A 20,357-nucleotide genomic window follows, 5' to 3' on the forward strand; every position below is an offset into this window, starting at 1 on the left:
TCCCCTTGAGCATGAGAATGTCATCAACACCTTCACTCTCCCCAAAACACACCCCTGTGCCATCCCCACAGGGAAGCATTGTGGCCACTGTGTTGATTCCCTTGCTTTCCTTCATAATTATAGCACATATGTATGAATCCAATGAAATGTATATTTAGTGTTCGGCTTTATAAAAATGGTATCATATTGCATGAACTTACATGACTTGCATTTATCCTGCACCGAGAAGAATCCATGGTGATGTCAGGGGCTGTGGTCCCTGTTCCACTGCCCTGACATTGCGGTACAGTCACCCCTCATGTCCATTATCCATCTTTTTGTGGGTGGGATTTTGGGTGGCTTGCAGGCTTTTGCTCATCTCCATCTCCTGATTTCTCTGTATTCCACTCAAGAGCACCCAAAATGTAAACGACTGAGGGTGCAGAGATGCTCAATGAGACCACATGGTAGGATGACACCCTCAGTTATGCCTACACCCCCCAGAAAGGAGGGCCTGCTATTGTTAATGATGATGATATTATTTGAGATGAAAAATCTAAGTCTTAGATGCTAAGTTTGAAATATTCAGGGAAGAAGAGTCCAGTACACAGTTAGAAATACTAAACTGAATTTTGAAAAAAAGAGTATTTAAAGCCACTGGTATAGATAAGACTTCTTACAGAGAATGTGTAAAGCAAAACAAAGCAAAACAAAAAACCCCAAGGATAGAAGACAGAAATCTTCCTGGGCTATTCCTTAACTCATCCTCTAAAATTCCCTTGGGTACTAACGTTAGCCTGTTCCTCTTGTTATAATCTCTGTAAGTGATCTCTTATATTCCCATGCTTTTAACCATTAGCTAAGTGCTGATAGTTCTTAAATCTCTACTTCCCGCCTTCATCTCTCTTTTAAGCTTCGAATTCTTATATCCTGTTGCCTGATTACTGCCTCTTCTTGAGCGCCCTAAACATCTCTAAAACTGAACTTACTGTCACCCTGGCAACCAAACTTGTTCCTCCTATATTGCTTATCTCAGTCAATGGTACCATTTTCCTCCTTAAGTCAAGCCAGAAACCTGGAAGTCATCTTCTTATTCAACAATGACACCACCAATATATACATATCTTAGTTCTCACTAAAGTTGTATTCTACTCTTATAAAGATCTCTAGAATCCATCTTCTCCAACTTTACAATTGCCCTAGTTCACGCCCTCACCATTTTGTATATGGTATAGCTATTATATCCTCACTGGTCTCCCAGCCTTGGATCTTGGCCAACAACTATTTCATTCCCACCCACCACATAGCCACCATTATTATCGATTTAAAATTCAATTCCATTCTGTTTTCTTAAAACCTACTTGAAGCGCTACAGGGCTCTTTTCCAATAACCACAGCACTGATAGAGGTTAGCAGTCCCCAGCAGCCTAGCCTCTACCTGCTTATCCTCATCTTTAGCCACTCATCACTTGCTACTTCTCAGTGCTGTCTGAAGTTCATCAAAGGAGAGAATTAACCAGCTTTAGGTCTCCCTTGTTAGAACAGGAGAAATAGAAGACATCCTGCAGTATGTTGAGAAGAGATTGAATGGGAAGTGAGAAAGGACACATTCAGATACCCAGTGCCAGTGTTTTGACAAATTTATCCCAAAAATGAGAGTGAAAAGAAAGAGGGAAACTATAGTTTGAGAAGAGGCAGAGTATTTCTTCCTGGATTGAGGATTTGAGTATATTTGTAGATAGGGAGGAAGGAAGCAGAAGAAGAAGGGAGAGGAAGAGGATGAAGATACAAGAGAGAAGAGCATAGCTGATGGAGCAAGGTCATGGAGAAATAGGGAGGGGATCATCAAGAGCAAAGATAGAGAGTGCTTTTCTCTACTTCTTTCACTGTTTAACTTTTTATAATAAACGTTATCATTTGGGGGAAACAAGCAAATTCATTATTTTAAATTAAAAAAGAAAAAAAGGTGGAAGAGTTAGCCTAAGACAGGAAGGCTGGAGTCTGAAGGGAAGAAGGTAAAAAATGGGTGTCACCACTAGTCAGCTTGGAGGTAGAGAGAAAATTCCTCACTTGATAACTAATATATTCTCTGAAGTAGAAGACAGGCTTGTGAGAGAGAAAGAAGGCCACAGTGGAGGGCTTAATAAGAATGGCAAATTCTTAGAAGAGATAAACAGGAGAGTGAGAAAGCGTTGACGATGGATAAGTAAAAGGCTGCAGAACAGTGTAGCAAACCAAGCTGAGCTTGGGAATGCTATTAATTTTACAGTTGCTCCTATCTACGGGACTATGATATTTACTCCATGTCAGGAGCATGAGGGATGAAAGCACATGGCTGCATTTGCCCAAGATTAGGGATAAGTTGAGCTTGTGTAGGGAAATTTAACTTTAACGCAAAATACGTGTCTATCCCCACTACTACCTATACTTTGTTGACCTTTCTATGCCCTAGAGCCTTGTACATATTAGGCTTTCAAATATTTCATACTTAAGGACCATTGATTAGATGGTTTTCACACAAGAAGAAAAAAAAAGAATACTAGTCATTGTCCATTCTCCTACATTTCACAACCCAGCTTTTAAGACGTGTTCCCCTACAGGTAGCAGCTTTACCTAACAACTTCTTGTAAAAACTGGTAAATATACAATCTTCAACTGAAGGGATCCTGGCCTTAACGTAGTGTGTTACTTTCTCAGGTCATTTTGGGGCAACCAAAAAGGTTTGTAAATTCCTGCCCACGTGCCTCCCCCAAATTATCACCCATCGCAAACTGTCTTTAGTAGTAGTTTTAGGTGTAACCAACTACTAGTAAAACCCTCTGGTGTCTGTTAAACACACCTTGTAACAAGTCACTATGCCAGCCAGAAAAGAAGAGGACTGGTAGAAAAGGAGCTCAGGGAAACTTTGAAACAAGTTTTTTAAGCTAAGGGTTTTAAATCTATCTTAGTTCCAACATATCCTAATACTCCCTCTAAGGTTATTTTCTAAAACCTATTTAAATATAGAGAAACTCATGAAGTATCAAACCCCAGAATGCTACACATTAGACGCATCCCTCATTAAATATAACCACTGGAAAAATGATTAAAAAAATTAAAATGTTACACTAGAAAACATTCACTTAATACAAAACAAAGCAGTGAAGGAAGACTAGAGAAACAAAAAAGAGATGAAACAGAAAATAAAAACGAAAATGGCAGATATAATCCAACTATATCAATATCATTAAATGTGAGTGGATTAAACAATCCAATCAAAAGGCAGTTATTGTAAGATGGATTTTTAAAAGAGATCCAACTATATGTTATATACTGGAGGAACACTGTATTTTATTATTTTTATTGAAGTATAGTTGATTTCCAATATTATACTCGATTCAGTTGTACAACATAGCAACACAATATTTTTATAGATTATATTCCATTTAATGTTATTATAAAACACTGTCTGTGTTCCCTGTGCTGTAAAGTATATCCTTGTAGCTATTTATTTTATACATAGTAGTTAGAACCTCTTAATCATCTACCCCTATTTTGCCCCTCCCCTCATCCCTCTCCCCACTAAAAACCACTAGTTTGTTTTCTATATTTGTGAGTCTACTTGTATTTTGTTATATTCATTCATTTATTTTTTAGAGTCCACATATAAGCGATATCATACAGTATTTGTCTTTCTCTGCCTGACTTATTTGATGAAGCATAATACCCTCCAGGTCCATTCATGTTGCTGTAAATGACAAAAAAAATTCATTCTTTTTCATAGATGAGTAATATTCTATCATATATGAATATATATGTATGTATATTATATATATATATATATATATATATATATATATATATATATATATATATATATATATATACACCAGATCTTCTTTATCCATTGATCTGTTGATGGACACTCAGGTTGCTTCCACATCTTGGCTATTCTAAATAATGCTGCTATGAACCTTGCCGTGCATGTATCTTTTCACATTCATGCTTTCTGGGGTTTTTTTGGATATATACCCAGGAGTGGAATTGCTGGATCATATGGTAGTTCTATTTCTAGTTTTTGGAGGAACCTCTGTACTGTTTTCCATAGTGGCTACACAAATATACAATCCCATCAACAGTGTACTAGGGCTCCCTTTTCTCCACAGCCTTGCCAACATTTGTTATTTGTGGTCTTTTTTTTTTTTTGCGGTACGTGGGCCTCTCACTGTTGTGGCCTCTCCCGTTGTGGAGCACAGGCTCCGGACGCGCAGGCTCAGCGGCCATGGATCACGGGCCCAGCTGCTCCACGGCATGTGGGATCTTCCCGGACCGGGGCACGAACCCGTGTCCCCTGCATCGGCAGGTGGACTTCAACCACTGCGCCACCAGGGAAGCCCTATTTGTGGTCTTTTTGATGATAGTCATTTAACAGATATAAGGTGATATCTCATTGTGGTTTTGATTTACACTTCTCTGATGATTGGCAATGTTGAGCGTCTTTTCATGTGTTTGTTGGCCATCTGAACATCTTCTTTGGAAAAATGTCTATTCAAGCCTTCTGCTCATTTTAAAATCAGGTTGTAGTTTTGATATTGAGTTGTATGAGCTGTTTATATATTTTGGATTAGCCCCTTACTGGTCGTATCATTCGCAAATACTTTCTCCCACTCGGTTGTCTTTTCATATTGTCAATGGTTTCCTTTGCTGTGCAAAAGCTTTTAAGTTTAATTAGGTCCCATTTTTTATATTTGCTTCTGTTTCCTTTGCCTTAGGAGACAGATCCATAAAAATATTGCTACTATTTATGTCAAAGAGTGTTCTTCCTGTGTTTTCTCCCAGGAGTTTTATGATTTCCAGTCTTACATTTAGATTTTTAATCCATTTGAGTTTGTTTTTGTATGAGATGTGAGAAAATGTTCTAATTTCATTCTTTTACATGTAGCTGTCCAGTTTCCCAGCACCACTTACTGAAAAGACTGCCTTTCCCCCCATTATATATGCTTTCCTACCTTGTCATAGATTAATTGACCATAAGTGTATGAGTTTATTTCTGGGCTCTCTATTCTGTTCCATTGATCTATGTGTCTGTTTTTGTGCCAATAAATCAGTGAGCATGATACCTCCAGCTTTGTTCTTGTTCTCAAGGTTGCTTTGGCTATTGGGGGGATCTTTTCTGATTTCCATATAAGTTTTAGGATTATTTGTTCTGGTTTTGGGCAAAATGTCATTTTAATAGGGACTGCATTAAATCTGTAGATTGCTTTGGGTAGTATGGTCATTTTAACAATATTAATACTTCCAACCCATGAACATGGGATTATCTTTCCATTTTGGGGGATCATCTTTAATTCCCTTCACTAGTGTTTTATAGCTTTCAGAGTATAGTCTTTCACCTCCTTGGTTAAGTTTACTACTAGGTATTTTATTCTTTTTGATACAATTTTAAACAGGATTGTTTTATTACTTTCTCTTGCTGATAGTTCATTATAAGTGTATAGAAAAGCAACAGAGGGCTTCCCTGGTGGTGCAGTGGTTAAGAATCTGCCTGCCAATGCAGGGGACACGGGTTCGAGCCCTGGTCCGGGAAGATCCCACATGCCGCAGAGCAACTAAGCCCGTGCGCCACAACTACTGAGCCTGGGCTCTACAGCCCGCGAGCCACAACTACTGAAGCCCATGTGCCACAACTACTGAAGCCCGTACACCTAGAGCCCGTGCTCCGCAACAAGAGAAGCCATTGCAATAAGAAGCCTGCGCACCGCAACAAAGAGTAGCCCCTTCTCGTCGCAACTAAAGAAAGCCTGCACACAGCAACGAAGATCCAACACAGCCAAAACATAAATAAAACATAAATATATAAGTCTGCTTCCCTTTACATATGTTGGTCCCTAATAAATATCTTAAAAAAAAAAGAAAAGCAACAGATTTCTGTATATTAATCTTGTATCCTACAACTTTACTGAATTTGTTTATTAAGTTCTAATAGTTTTCTGATGGAGACTTGAGGGTTTTTTATATATAGTATCATGTCATCTGCAAATAGTGAGTTTTACTTCTCCCCTTCCAGTATGGATGCCTTTTATTTCTTTTTTTTGCCCGATGCTGTGGCTAGGACCTCCAATACTATGTTAAATAGACATGGCAAGAGAGGGCATCTTGGTCTTGTTCCTGTTTTTAGAGGAAAAGCTTTCATCTTTTCACCACTGAGTATGATGTTAGTTGTGGGTTTGTCATATATGGCCTTTATTATGTTGAAATATGTTGCCTCTATATCCACGTTGATGAGAGTTTTTATCATGAATGGATGCTGAATTTTGTCAAATGCTATGAGATGACCATGCATCTATTGAGATGACCATGTGATTTTTATCCTTCCTTTTGTTAATGTGATGTATCACATTGATTGATTTGTGGGTACTGACCCACCTTTGCATACCTGGAATAAATCCCACTTGATCGTGGTGTATGATCCTTTTTATATATTGCTGAATTCAGTTTGCTAATATTTTGTTGAGGACTTCTGCATCTATATTCATCAGAGATATTGGCCTGTAATTCTTTTTGTAGTGTCTTGTCTGGTTTTGGTATCAGGGTAATGGTGGCCTCTGGGAATGAATTTGGGAGTGTTCCCTCCTCTTCAATTTTTTGGAATAGTTTGAGAAGGATAGGTTATTAGTTCTTCTTTATATGTTTACTAGAATTCCCCTATGAAGCTGTCTGGTCCTGGACTTTTGTTTGCTAGGAGTTTTTTTATTACAAATTCTATTTCACTATTTATTATTGGTCAGTTGAGGTTTTTACTTCTTCCCAATTCAGTCTTGGAAGGTTGTATGCTTCTAGAAATTTATCTATTTCTTCTAGGTTGTCCAATTTTTTGGCATATAACTATTTGTAGTATTCTCTTATGATATTTTGTATTTCTGTAATATCAGATGTTATTTCTCCTCTTTCGTTTCTTATTTTGTTTATTTGGGTCCTCTTTTTTTTCTTCATGAACCTCGCTAAAGGTTTATCATCTTGTTTGTCTTTGCAAACAACCAGCTCTTGGTTTCATTGATCTTTTCTATTGTTTTTTGGGGGGTCTCTATTTTATTTATTTCCTCTCTGATTTATTATTTCCTTCCTTCTGCTGACTTCGGGCTTTGTTTGTTCTTCTTTTTACAATTTCTTTAGATGTTAGATTGTTTGTTTCAATTTTTTCTTGTTTCTAGAGGTAGTTCTGTATCATTACAAACTTCCATCTTGGAACTGCTTTGCTGTGTCCCATAGATTTCTGGACATTGTGTTTTTATTTTCATTTGCCTCAGGTATTTTCTGATTTCCTCTTTGATTTATTCATTGACCCATTGGTTTTTAGTAGCATGTTGTTTAGTCTCCACGTGTTTTTGTTTTTCCCATTTTTCTTCCTGTAGTTGATTTCTTGTTTCATACCGTTCTGGTAGGAAAAAATACTTGATATAATTTCTACCCTCTTAAATTTGTTGAGACTTGTTTTGTTGCCTAGCATGTGATCTATCCTGGAGAACATTCCATGTGCACTTGAAAAGAATGTGTATTCTGCTGTTCTGGGATGGAATATCCTGCAGATATCAATTAAGTCCAATTGCTCTACTGTATCATTTATGACCATTGTTTTCTTATTGACTTTCTGCCTGGATGATCTATCCATTGATGTAAGTGGGTTGTTGAAGTCCACTACTATTATCGTATTATTGTCAATTTCTCACTTTATGTCTGCTAATATTTGCTTTATGTATTTAGGTGCTCCTGTATTAGGTGCACATGTATTAATGACTGCTGTATCCTCTTCTTGTATTAATCCCTTTATCATTATATAATGCCCTTCTTTGCATTCTAGTTTTTGTGTATCTACTGTAGGTTTCTGATTTGTGGCTACCATGGGGTTCGTATATGTTGACCTATAACTATATGTACTTGTTTTGAACTGGTAGTCATTTCAATACAAACACCTTCTAAAATACCTTTTTTTATTCCCTTCTTTTTTACTGTTTTTACTCCCCTCTCCCACATTTTTATGTTTTTGCTGTCATATCTTATATCTTCATGTTTATTCCTTAACTGTTTATTATAGTTATAGTTAATTTTACAATTTTTGTCTTTTAATCTTTGTTATAGCTTATTTATTTAAGTGGTTGATCCACAGCCTTTACTATATATATTTGCCTTTACTAGTGGGATTTTTTCTTTCCTATAGATTCTTACTTCTTGTTGTAGCCCTTTCTTTGCAACTTAGAGAAGACCCTTTAACATTTCTTTTAGGGTCAGTTTAGTATTGATGAACTCTTTTAGTTTTGGCTTGTCTGAGAAGTTCTTTATCTCTCCGCCAGTTCTGAATGATAATCTTGCTGGATAGAGTATCCTACTTTGTAGGGTTTTCCCTTTTAGCATTTTAAATATATAATGCCACTCCCTTCTGGCCTGCAAAGTTTCTGCAGAAAAATCAGCTGATAGCCTTATGGGGGTTCCATTATATATGACTCTTTGTTTTTCTCTTGCTGCCTTTAGAATCCTCTCTTTAATTTTTGCCATTTTAATTATGATATGTCTTGGTGTGGGTATGTTTGGGTTCATCTTGTTTGAGGCCCTCTGTTCTTCCTGTACCTGGATATCTGTTTCTTTCTTCAGGCTCAGGAGATTTTCAGCCATAATTTCATCAAATATATTTTTGACCTCTTTCTCTCTCTCTTCTCCTTCTTGGACTACTTTAATGTGAATGTTGGTACACTCTGTGTTGTCCCAGAGGCCCCTTAAACTGTTCTTATTTAAAAAAATTTTTTTGTTTTGCTATTCTGATTGTGTGGTTTCCATTATTCTATATTCTGGATCACTTACACTTTCTTCTATATCACTTAGTCTTCTGTTAATTCCTTCTAGTGTGCTTTTCATTTCAGTTTTTATAGTCTTCAGCTCTGACGGGTTCTTTTTTATATTTGCTAGGTCCTTGTTAACATTCTCACTGTGTTCATCTATTCTTTTCCCAAGTTCAGTTAGCATTTTCTGACTAATGCTTTGAACTCTTTACCTGGTAAATTATTTATCTCTGTTTCATTAGTTGTTTTTCAGGGTTTTTAAAAATTTTCTTTGGTTTGAAACAAATTCCTTTGTCTTCTGATTTTGTTTAATTTTCTCTGTGTCTATGAAATTAGGTGAAACAGTTACCTATCCTGGTCTTGAAGGGGTGTTCTTGTGTGGGGACATCTTTATACAGTCTGCATGTGCCCAGTGGCTTTGGTGGGAGAGTTGGATCTGAAGTGAGCACAGGTCATGTCTTCCCCCAGTGTTTGATGGTAGTTATCACCTTGGTGGGAGGTGGGACTGGAGATGGAGGTGCTCCAGCCAGAGCCAGGGCTTCTCCTATGCTCAGTGGTCGGTACCAGGGTCAAGGTTGGGTGCCAAGGTGCTAGAGCAGAAGCCCTGAGGGTAGGGTCTGAGCTGGCTCTGTTCCTTCTAAGTGTGTGCTCTCCCCACTCCTGGCAACAGCACCTTCGCCCCAGAAGGTAGCAGTGCTGGAACAAGGGGTGCTGAACTAGGCTCCCGGTATGGGTCACAGCATGTGCTGGGGTGGTCCCAGCACGCCAGTCAGAGTTCCAGACTGCTCTTGATCTGCTGCCTCTGTGAGCACCAGTAAGGCTGCCTTAGCCCCGTTCAGATGCAGTGCCAGGTATGAGCCATCTCTGTCCCAACCAAGTGTGCACTTTCCTTGGCAACGGCAGCCTTTGTCCTAGTGCAGAGCTGTGTTGAAGGAGCTAGCCAGGACAGAGCAAGAGCTCAGCATGGGCCAGTGCACACAGTGGGATAGTCCTGGCATGTCAGTCAGAGCTCCAGACTGCTTCTGATCTGCCACCTCTGTGAGCACCAGTAATGGCTGACCTCACCCCATTCAGATGCAGTGCTGGCTCTGAGCTGGCTCTGTCCCCACTAAGTGTGCACTCCGCTCAGCAACAGCAGCCTTCATCCTAGTGGGGAGCTGCGCCAGAGCTAGAGGGGTCAGGGAATGCACTGGGGTGGTCACGGGAAACCAGCCAAAGCCCCAGGCAATTTCAATCTGATTCCTCCACCTTGTTCCTAGGAGTAAGCAAGCATGTGCAAGCTCTTCATGAGTAGAGTCTGAGTTTCTTACAGCCCTCCTGTACGTACCACTGGTTTTCAATCCAGCTAAGGGGACTCATATTCCTCTTATCGAACCCCTGGGTTAGGGTGCCCAATACATGGTTCGAACCCCTCCCCAGGGAGGATCTCCTAGCCTGTGATATTCCCTTCCTCTTCTGTGTCCCCTCCTGGAGGCACAGGTCCTGAACTGATTGCTTTTCCTCCCTTCCTAACTAACTCTGTATGGATCTTTCTTTACAGGCTCAATTGTAGAAGAATCTTTCTACCAGTCTCCAGTTTGTTTTCAGTGAGAATTACTCCACTTGTAGATGTATTTTTGATGTGTTTGTGTGGGACGTGAGCTCAGCGTCTTCCTACTCCACCATCGTGATCTCCTCCCTACAGGAGAAACACTTTAGATCAAAGATACAAATAGGTTGAAAATAAAAGGATGGAAAAATATATACCATGCAAACGGCAACCATAAGAAAACTGGAATGGCTAGACTAATATCAGACAAAATAGACTTTAAGAATAAAATGTTACTAGAGATAAAAGGGACATTTTATAATGACAAACACATCATGAATATATAATAATTATAATATACACATACCGAACAACAGAACCCCAACGTATGTGAAGCAAAAATTGACAGAATTGAAGGGAAAAAAAGAGAATTCAACAACAGTAGTTGGAGACTTAAATATCCCACTTTCAATAACGGCTAGAACAACAGGACAGAAGATCAGGAAGGAAACTGAAGACTTAAACAACACTATACACAAACTAGACCTAATAGATATCTATAGAACACCATGTCCAACAATAGAAGACTATACATTCCTCTGAAGTGCACATGGAACATTCTCTAGGATAGACTATATGCTAGGCCTCAGTAAATTTTAAGTGACTGAAATTATACAAACTATATTCTCCAATCACAATGGAGTGAAATTAGAAATTAAGTAACAGAAAAATTTGGAGGAATTAACAAATATGTGGAAATTAAACAATGCATTCCTGGAAAAGCAAGGTTGTTTATTTTAATATTTATTTATTTGGCTGCATTAGGTCTTAGTTGTGGCATGCAGGATCTTCGTTGCGGCATGTGGGCTTCTCTCTAGTTGCAGAGCACAGGCTCTCTAGTTGCAGCAAGTGGGCTCAGTAGTTATGGCACATGGGCTTAGTTGCCCCATGGCATGTGGTATCTTAGTTCCCCAACCAGGGATCAAACCTGTGTCCCCTGCATTAGAAGGCGGATTTTTTTTTTTTAATAATCCTGGCTTTTATTTTTAAATTAATTAATTAATTAATTTATTTTTTGCTGTGTTGGGGCTTTGTTGCTGCACACAGGCTTTCTTTAGCTTCAGTGAGCAGGGGCTATTCTTTGCTGCAGTGCGCAGGCTTCTCATTGCAGTAGCTTCTCTTGTTGCGGAGCATGGGCTCTAGGTGTGTGGGCTTCAGTAGTTGTGGCACATGGGCTCAGTAGTCGTGGCTCGTGGGCTCTAGAGCACAGGCTCAGTAGTTGTGGTGCACGGGCTTAGTTGCTCCATGGCACGTGGGATCTTCCCGGACCAGGGCTCAAACCCGTGTCCCCTGCATTGGCAGGTGGATTCTTAACCACTGGACCACCAGGAAAGTCCCAAGCAAGGGTTTAAAAGAAGAAATCACAAGGGAATTTAGAAAATACTATGAGATGAATAACAATGCAAACACAATATACCAAAACTTATAGAATGCCACTAAAGCAATGCTTACAAGAACTGTAGAGATATAAATGTCTCCATTAAAAAAGAAAGATCTCAAATCAGCAACTTAACCTTCCATTTGAAGACACTGGGGAAAAAAGAGAAAAATAAAGTGAAAGCAAACAGAAGAAAGAAAATAATAAGGATTAGAATGGAAACTAATAAAATAGAGACTAGAAAAACAATATAGAAAGTCAATGAAATTAAAGGTTGAATCTCTGAAAAGATCAAAAAAACTGCCAAACCTTTAGCTAGACTGATGAGGAAAAGAAGATTGAAATTACTAAAATCAGAAAGGAAAGTGGAGACTTCACTACTCACATTAGAAATATAAAAAAGATTATTAGGGAATGCTATGAAAAACTGTATGGCAACAAATTAGATAACCTAGTTGAAATAGACAATTTCCTAGACAGACACAAAGTAAAATTACTCAAGAACAAATCAAGGACTTCCCTGGTGGCACAGTGGTTAAGAATCTGCTTGCCAATGCAGGGGACACAAGTTTGAGCCCTGGTCCGGGAAGATCCCACATGACGTGGAGCAAATAAGCCCATGCACCACAACTACTGAGACTGCATGCTAGAGCCCGCATGCCACAACTACTGAAGCCCATGCGCCTAGAGCCTGTGCTCCGCAACAAAGAGAAGCCACCACAATGAGAAGCCTGCGCACCACAATGAAGAGTAGTCCCTGCTTGCCACAACTAGAAAGCCCATGTGCAGCAACGAAGACCCAACGCAGCCAAAAATAAATAAATAAATAAATTAAAAAAAGAAGAAATTGAAAATGTGAATAGGTCTAAATAATAAAAAGGTTGAAATGGTAATCAAAATGCTTCCCACAAGGAAAAGCCCAGACACAGATGACTTCACTAAGTGAAGTCTACCAAACATTTAAGGAAGAGTTAATACTAATTTTTCATAAACTCTTCCAAAAAAAATAAAAGAGGGGGAACACTTCCCAACTCATTCTATGAGGTCAGTATAACCCTGATACCAAAACCAGAAACACCACTACGAAAGAAAATTACAGAATCTCTTATGACTATAGACACACACACACACACACACACACACACATTAATCCAGCAATACATAAAAGGAATTATAAACCATGCCCAAGTAGGATTTATCCCAATAATGTAAGGTTGGTTTAACATCCAAAAATCAATTGGTGTAAAACATCATATCAATAGAATAAACAAAAACCATATTATTATCTCAATAGACACACACTGACAAACTTCAAAAACCTTTCATGATAAAAAACATTCACTAAAGCAGGGAAAAAGGGAACTTCCTCAACCTGGTAAAGGGCATATATGAAAAACCCACAGCTAACATAATATTTCATGGTAAAAGACTGAATGTTAGGGCTTCCCTGGTGGCGCAGTGGTTGAGAGTCCACCTGCTGATGCAGGGGACACGGGTTCATGCCCCGGTCCAGGAAGATCCCACATGCCGTGGAGCGGCTGGGCCCGTGAGCCATGGCCACTGAGCCTGCGCGTCCAGAGCCTGTGCTCTGCAATGAGAGAGGCCACAACAGTGAGAGGCCCGCGTACCACAAAAAAAAAAAAAAAAAAAAAAAAAAAAAGACTGAATGTTTTTCCCTAAGTTCAGGAGCAAGACAAGTATGTCTACTCTCACCACTTGTATTCAACACTGTATTGGAGGATCTGGCCAGGGCAATTAGGCAAAAAAAAAAAAAAGAAAAAAAAGAAAAGAAAGAGAAAGAAAAAAGAAAAGAAATACAAAGCATCCAGACTGGAAGAAAAAAGTAAAACTATCTCTATTTGTAGATGACATAGTCTTGTATGTAGAAAATCCTAAGAAATCCACTAGAAAATAATTAGACTTAATAAATGAATTCAGCAGCATTGCAAAATATGAGATAAATATACAAAAACTGATGGTATTTCTATACACTTGCAAAGAACAATCTAAATATGAGATTAATGAAACAGTATCATTTATAAACGTTAAAAAGAATTGTGAATAAATATATCAAAAGTACAACATGTATACTCTGAAAACTATAAAACATTGTTAAAAGAACTTGAATAAGAACTAAATAGGAACTTCCCTGGCGGTCCAGTGGTTAAGACTCCACACTTCCATTGCACAGGGCATAGGTACGATCCCTGGTTGGGGAACAAAGATCCCTCATGGCGCGGCCAAATAAATAAATAAAATGGTAAAGACCTCATTTTACAAAAAAGAACGAAATAAGTGGAAAGACACCCCATTTCATGGATGACATTTTAACAATATTAGACATAATATTGTTAGACATTTTAACAACATTAGACATAATGTCTAATGTCTAACATAATGTCTGACATTGTTAAAATGTCAATACTCCCCAAATTGATGTGTAGATTTAAAGTAATCTCCACCAAATTTCCATCTGTTTTCTTCACAGAAATTTATAAACTGAACCTAAAATTCATATGGAAAGTCAAGGGACCCAGAAGGTCAAAACAATCTTGAAAAAATGAAACAAGGCTAGAGGAATTACATTTCTCAATTTTAAAACTTACTAAACACAGCTACAGTAATCAAGATAGTGTGGTTCTGGAATTAGGGACATACGTATAGATCAATGGAATAGAATTAAGAGTCCAGAAATAAACCCATGTATCTGTGGTCAATTGATTTTTGAAAAGGGTGCCAAATACATTCAATAGGGAAAGAATTGTCTTTTCAACAAATGGTGCTGGGAAAATTGGATAGCCAAATTCAAAAGATAAAGTTGGACCCTTATCTCACATCATATACAAAATTAACTCAAATTGGATCAAAGACCTAAATGTAACATAAATGTAAATATTCATTAACTTGGATTGGGCAATGGATTCTTAGGTATGACACCAAAGACATGAGTAATCAAAGAAAAAAATAGATGTACTGGACTAACAAAAATTTTAAACTTTGGTATTTCAAAGGACATATCAATTAAGTGAAAAGATTTTCCATCAATAAAAGGATCCATGGCAAGATAGTCCATGTCAGATCCCAGGAGAATAAGACATGAGCTCCCAAAATATAAGCAGGGGCTAAAGAACTTGGACAAGGAGAATAAAGAGGTCATAGCTGTAAACTGCATCTAAATTAATTTTCTTACAGTTTTAAAGTACAAGACATCCAGGATTATGAAGATCTCTCCAATTGCAATCAACTTATCTAATTTTATTCTTGAAGGTAATCTCACATACCCAAATTCAAAATGCTCAGAGATAACATAAATAAGAGATACCACTTTACCTATGAGAATAACTACCTAGAGAAAGCAGATGCACAGGACACTTATAAAGAGACAATTCAGCAGGGAAACTATTTTTAAAGCACAAAAATTTACTTGGGGAGGAGAATTCAGAGGATGATTTATTTAGACAATAATTTGTGTTTTATTCTCTCTTCTGTGAAACATCAAAAAATGAGAGGTATTAGACCCTCTCCATTCTAAATCAGCAGCCACACGAATGTGTCCAGAATCTAGGCTCCCTAAGTCAAGGACATTAATGACTGTTCTGTGACATAACCTAAAATAAGACATTGACAAACACATGAAAGACAAAAATCCCCCAGTTCCTGCCATCAGATCTTGTTTGAGAGATGGCAGCTCATAAAAAGGTACTGGGATAGAAAGTGGTTAAAACATCTGGGGGAAGAAATAACTCAAATTTAGAGGAAAAGGTTGAACTTCTCCAGGACAATGAAGAAAGAAGGTACTAGACTTCCAGGGAGTAATGAAAAAAGAAAAAGAAAGAAAGTGGAAAGACAACGCACAGAATGGGAGAAAAATATTTGCAAATCATATATATGTTAAGGGACTTATATCAAAATATATAAATTCTTACAACTTAATACTAAAACAAATAATCCAATTAAAAATTGACAAAGGAGCCTTCTGATTTCTAGTCTGGCATATAAGGAGAAGTCACCACTCCATCTTAACAAGTAAAGAGCTGAACAAACTGAAAAATCGACAGCTCTTCTAGATCTGTCAGTGAGGTAACAAGGCAAACACTGCCCCTAAAATTGCAAAGACAAACAGGCAGATACAGAGAACCACAATTTGACAGAACAGAAACCCATGAGCAGAAACCTCCATGGGAACCAGTACTGGGGTAGAAAACTCTGAACTATTGATGAAATGCTGGAGTATCAGAGTCAACAAGTCTGAGAGATTAAAAAAAAAGCCAGGGAGACCCAGTCATGGGGAACCCCCAACTCTCAGGATTCCAGTAGGAGGAGGAGAAAGTAATCATTTTGAAATATGCTAGACCATTCTGTTCTACCCTTAAGAGAAACTATTTCACCAGAGCCTAATCTGTTGGGGTCTCATCAGAGCCTAACCAACTTAGAGGAAGGGAAATACCCAACTCTTGTCCCCTCTAAACACCCTGTACCACCTAAGTGGGGAGAAAAAACTGAGAGACACATAAGGTTCACAGCCCAGGGACACAGGCTCACTAAAAGACTAAGACTTAATCAGAGGATTATAAAACACTTCTCCTCCCACCATACCTTACCAGTACATTACTACAGTCCTATTTACCAAAGTTCCTTTTACCTCACACACCATGTCTGGCTTCCAGTGAAAAATTACAGGGCATGCCAAAAGGCAAAATACAGTTTGAAGTGAAAGAGCAAACATCAGAACCAGACTCAGACATACCAGATGCTAGAATTATCAGGCCATGAATTTAAAACAACTATGATAAATATGCTAGGGGATGTAATGGAAAAAGCAGATAATGTGCAAGAACAGATGAGTAATTCAAGCAGAGAGATGAAAATTCTAAGAAAGAATCAAAAAGATTTTCTAGAGATCAAAAACACTGTAACAGAAATTAAGAATGCCTTTGACAGGCTCATTAGTAGACTGCACATGGCTGAGGAAAGGATCTCTGAACTTGAGGATATATCAATAGAATCCTCCAGAAATAAAAAGCAAGGTAAAAAAAAAGACTTTTTTAAAAAAAGGAAAAGGCTATCTAAGAACTGTGGGTCAACAAAAATAAAAGTGTAATATATGCATAATGGGAGTACCAGAAGGAGAATAAAAAAAGGAACAGAAGAAATTTTTCTCATTCTAAATTGATCTTAAATACCAGTTTGCCCAAATAGCAACAGTGTATTCAATTATGTATGCTTGTGTGTGTGTGTGTTTATAATGAAGCAAAATGAGTGACAGCAATGATACAAAGAATGGGAGGGAGGAATTAGGATTATTTTGTTATTATAAGGCACTCATGCTACCTGTGAAGCAGTATACAGTCATCCCTAGGTATCCACAGGGGATTGTTTCCAGGAGCCCCCAATCCGTGGATGCTCAACTCCCTTATATAAAATGGCATAGTACAGTTGCCCCTCCATATCTGCGGGTTTCACATCTGTAGATTCAACCAACTGCAGATGGAAATTTCAATATGCAGTTAGTTGAATCCACAGATGCAAAACCTGTGAATACAGAGGGCTAACTGTTTATTTATTGGAAAAAATCTGCATATAAGTGGACCTGTGCATGTTGTTCAAAGGTCTACTGTAGTGTTATTTGAAAAGTAGACTTGGACTAGCTATAAATGTATATGGAAAACTCTAGGGCAACTACTAAAAAGGGGAAAAAAAGTATAATTGACATACTAAGAAAGGAGACAAAAAGGAACCATAAAAAATGTTCAGTTAAAACCACAGAAGACAGAAAAAGAGTGGAAGATGAAAATGGGAACAAGGAACAAGGGCAGCAAATAGAAAACACTAATGAATATGATAAATATTATCACTTTGAATGTTAATGGTCTAAATGTACCAATCAAAAGACAGAGGTTGTTAGAGTGAATAAAAAAACAAGACCCAGCTATATGCTGTCTACAAGAAGCCCATTTTAAATATAGACACACATAGATTTAAAGTAAATGGATGGAATAAAATACACTGTGCTAACACTAACAACAACAAAACAGGAAGTAGTAGCTATATTAATTTCATACAGAGTGGACTCTGAAGCAAGAAAAGTTATCTGGGATAAAGAAGAGCATTACATAATGATAAAAGGGTCACTTCTCCAGGAAGACATAACAATCCTTAATGTATATACAACCTAACAACAGAGCATCCAATTATGTGAGGCAAAAACTAATAGCATTGTAAAGAGAAATAGATAAATCCAATATCTTGGTTGGAGACTTCAACATCCCTCTGTCAGGAATGGACAGATCCAGCAGACACAAAATCAGTGAGGATGTGGCTGAACTCAACAATACCATCAATCAACTGGAAATAACTGACATCTATAGACTACTTCATACAACAACAGCAGAATACACATTCTTCTCAAGCTCACATGGACCATGCACCAGGATAAAACACACCTTAACAATTTAAAGAACAGAATTTAAAAGAATAGAAATGATACAATTTCTGCCGTCAGGCCACAGAAGAATGAAACCAGAAATCATAACAGAAAGATGACTGAAAAAAATCCCAAAATATATGGAGATTAAACAACACACTTCTAAATAATACATGGGTCAAAGGAGAAATCTCAAGAGAAATTTAAAAATATTTTGACTAGATGAAAATGAAAACATAACTTGGGGATTTCCCTGGTGGTCCAGAGGTAAAGAATCTACCTTACAATGCAGGGGATGCGGGTTCGATCCCTGGTCAGGGAACTAAGGTCCCACATGCCGCGGGGCAACTAAGCCCACGTGCCACAACTACTGAGCTCATGCGCCTCAACTAGAGAGGCCATCTGCTGCAAACTACAGAGCCCACACACTCTGGAACCTGCACGCCACAACTACAGAGACCATGCGCCCTGGAGCCTGCATGCCACAACTAGAGAAGAGAAAACCCGCACGCCAGAACTAGAGAGAAGCCCACGTGCCACAACAAAAGATCCTGAGTGCCTCAATGAAGATCCTGTGTGCCACAACTAAGACCCAACACAGCCAAAAATAAATAAAATAAATAAATAAATAATAAATAAATCTTTAAAAAAAAGAAAACATAACTTATCAAAATGTGTGGGATACTACAAAAGCAGTGCTTAGAGAGAAAGTCATAGCATCAAATGCATGAAAGAAGAACAATCTAAAATCAGTAATCTAAGTTTCCACCTTAGGAAACTAGAAAAAGAAGAGCAAGTTAAATTCTAAGTAAGCAGAAGAAAAGAAATAATAAGAACGAGAGCAGAAATCAATGAAACCGAAAATAGAAATCAGTAGAGAAAAATCAATGAAACTAAAAGCTCGTTCTTTGAAAAGATCAATATACTAAATTATACATTGGATTGTACACTTTAAATGGGTGACTTCTGTGGTGTGTGAATTATACCTCAATAAAGCTATTTTTAAAAATCAGATCAAAACTATAGAAACAGTAAAAAGACCAGTGGTTGCCAGGGGTTAGGAGACAGGGATAAATAGGAAGAACACAGAAAATTTTTAGGGTGGTGGAACTATTCTGTATGATACTATAATGGTGGCTATATGTCATCATACACATTTGTCAAAACCCACTGAATGTACAATACCAGGAATGAACCCTAATATAAACTATGGACTTTGGGTGATAATAATGTGTCATTGCAGGTTCATTGATTATAAGAAATGCACCACTCTGGTGCAGAATGTTGATTGTGGGGGAGGCTGTGCATGCATGGGGTCAGGAGGTACACAGGAACTCTCAGTACTTATAGCTCAGTTTTGCTGTGAACATAAAACTGCTCTAAAAATAAAGGATATTTAAAAAGAAAAACAAATTTAAATCAGAGACTCTTCAAATAGAACGTGAAATAACAACACAAAAAATCCTGTACCTTTATACTTTCTCTTGCATGGCTCCTTTTTAGGCCTAGCAAAACTAGGTCCATAAAAAGCACAGTCCATGTCCTCCTTTGCTATCTAGACTGAGAAGCCTAACTCCTCCTCCTTAACTTGAATAGGCTGGCCAGAGAGCCTCATTAGGACCTCTGTTTTAGACTCCCTGTGGCACTTCAACTCCAGGCATTGTTTCACTCTACCCAGACAAGTGACCTAATGAGTTCAATCAATCCAAAAGGTGATCTGTACTAACTAACTATGGAGAAATCTTTACCTTTTATACTCTTACCATCTTCTCTGTTTTCAACTAGCATGGTCTATCTACCTGACCTGTCCTTCATTTTGCCATCTTCCCCAAAATTCAAGATCTAAGTCAAACAAACAAAAATATTAAAAACACTAATGACAAATCTAACTAAAAATACTAATGTTAAAAGCACTGTTCTGGAAGGAAAGTGTAGAGACCTAATTTGTTACAAACTCAGGAAACAAAGGAAGCTACCCTCCTTCAAACTGGCCTAATTAGCATCCACTAGCCTGATCTCCAAGATGTTCTGACCCTGAAACTTCTTGCTGCAAACTGTTCTGACAAGAAATAACTGATTGCATGCCTACTTGTGAAGAATCATTTATCACAGTATTGAACTTCCATCTCATATACTCTCCTTTCCAGTGCCTGATAATAGTGACTGTATATTGAGCTC

Source organism: Phocoena phocoena, chromosome X (assembly GCF_963924675.1).
Source record: "Phocoena phocoena chromosome X, mPhoPho1.1, whole genome shotgun sequence".
NCBI classification, from domain to species: domain Eukaryota; kingdom Metazoa; phylum Chordata; class Mammalia; order Artiodactyla; family Phocoenidae; genus Phocoena; species Phocoena phocoena.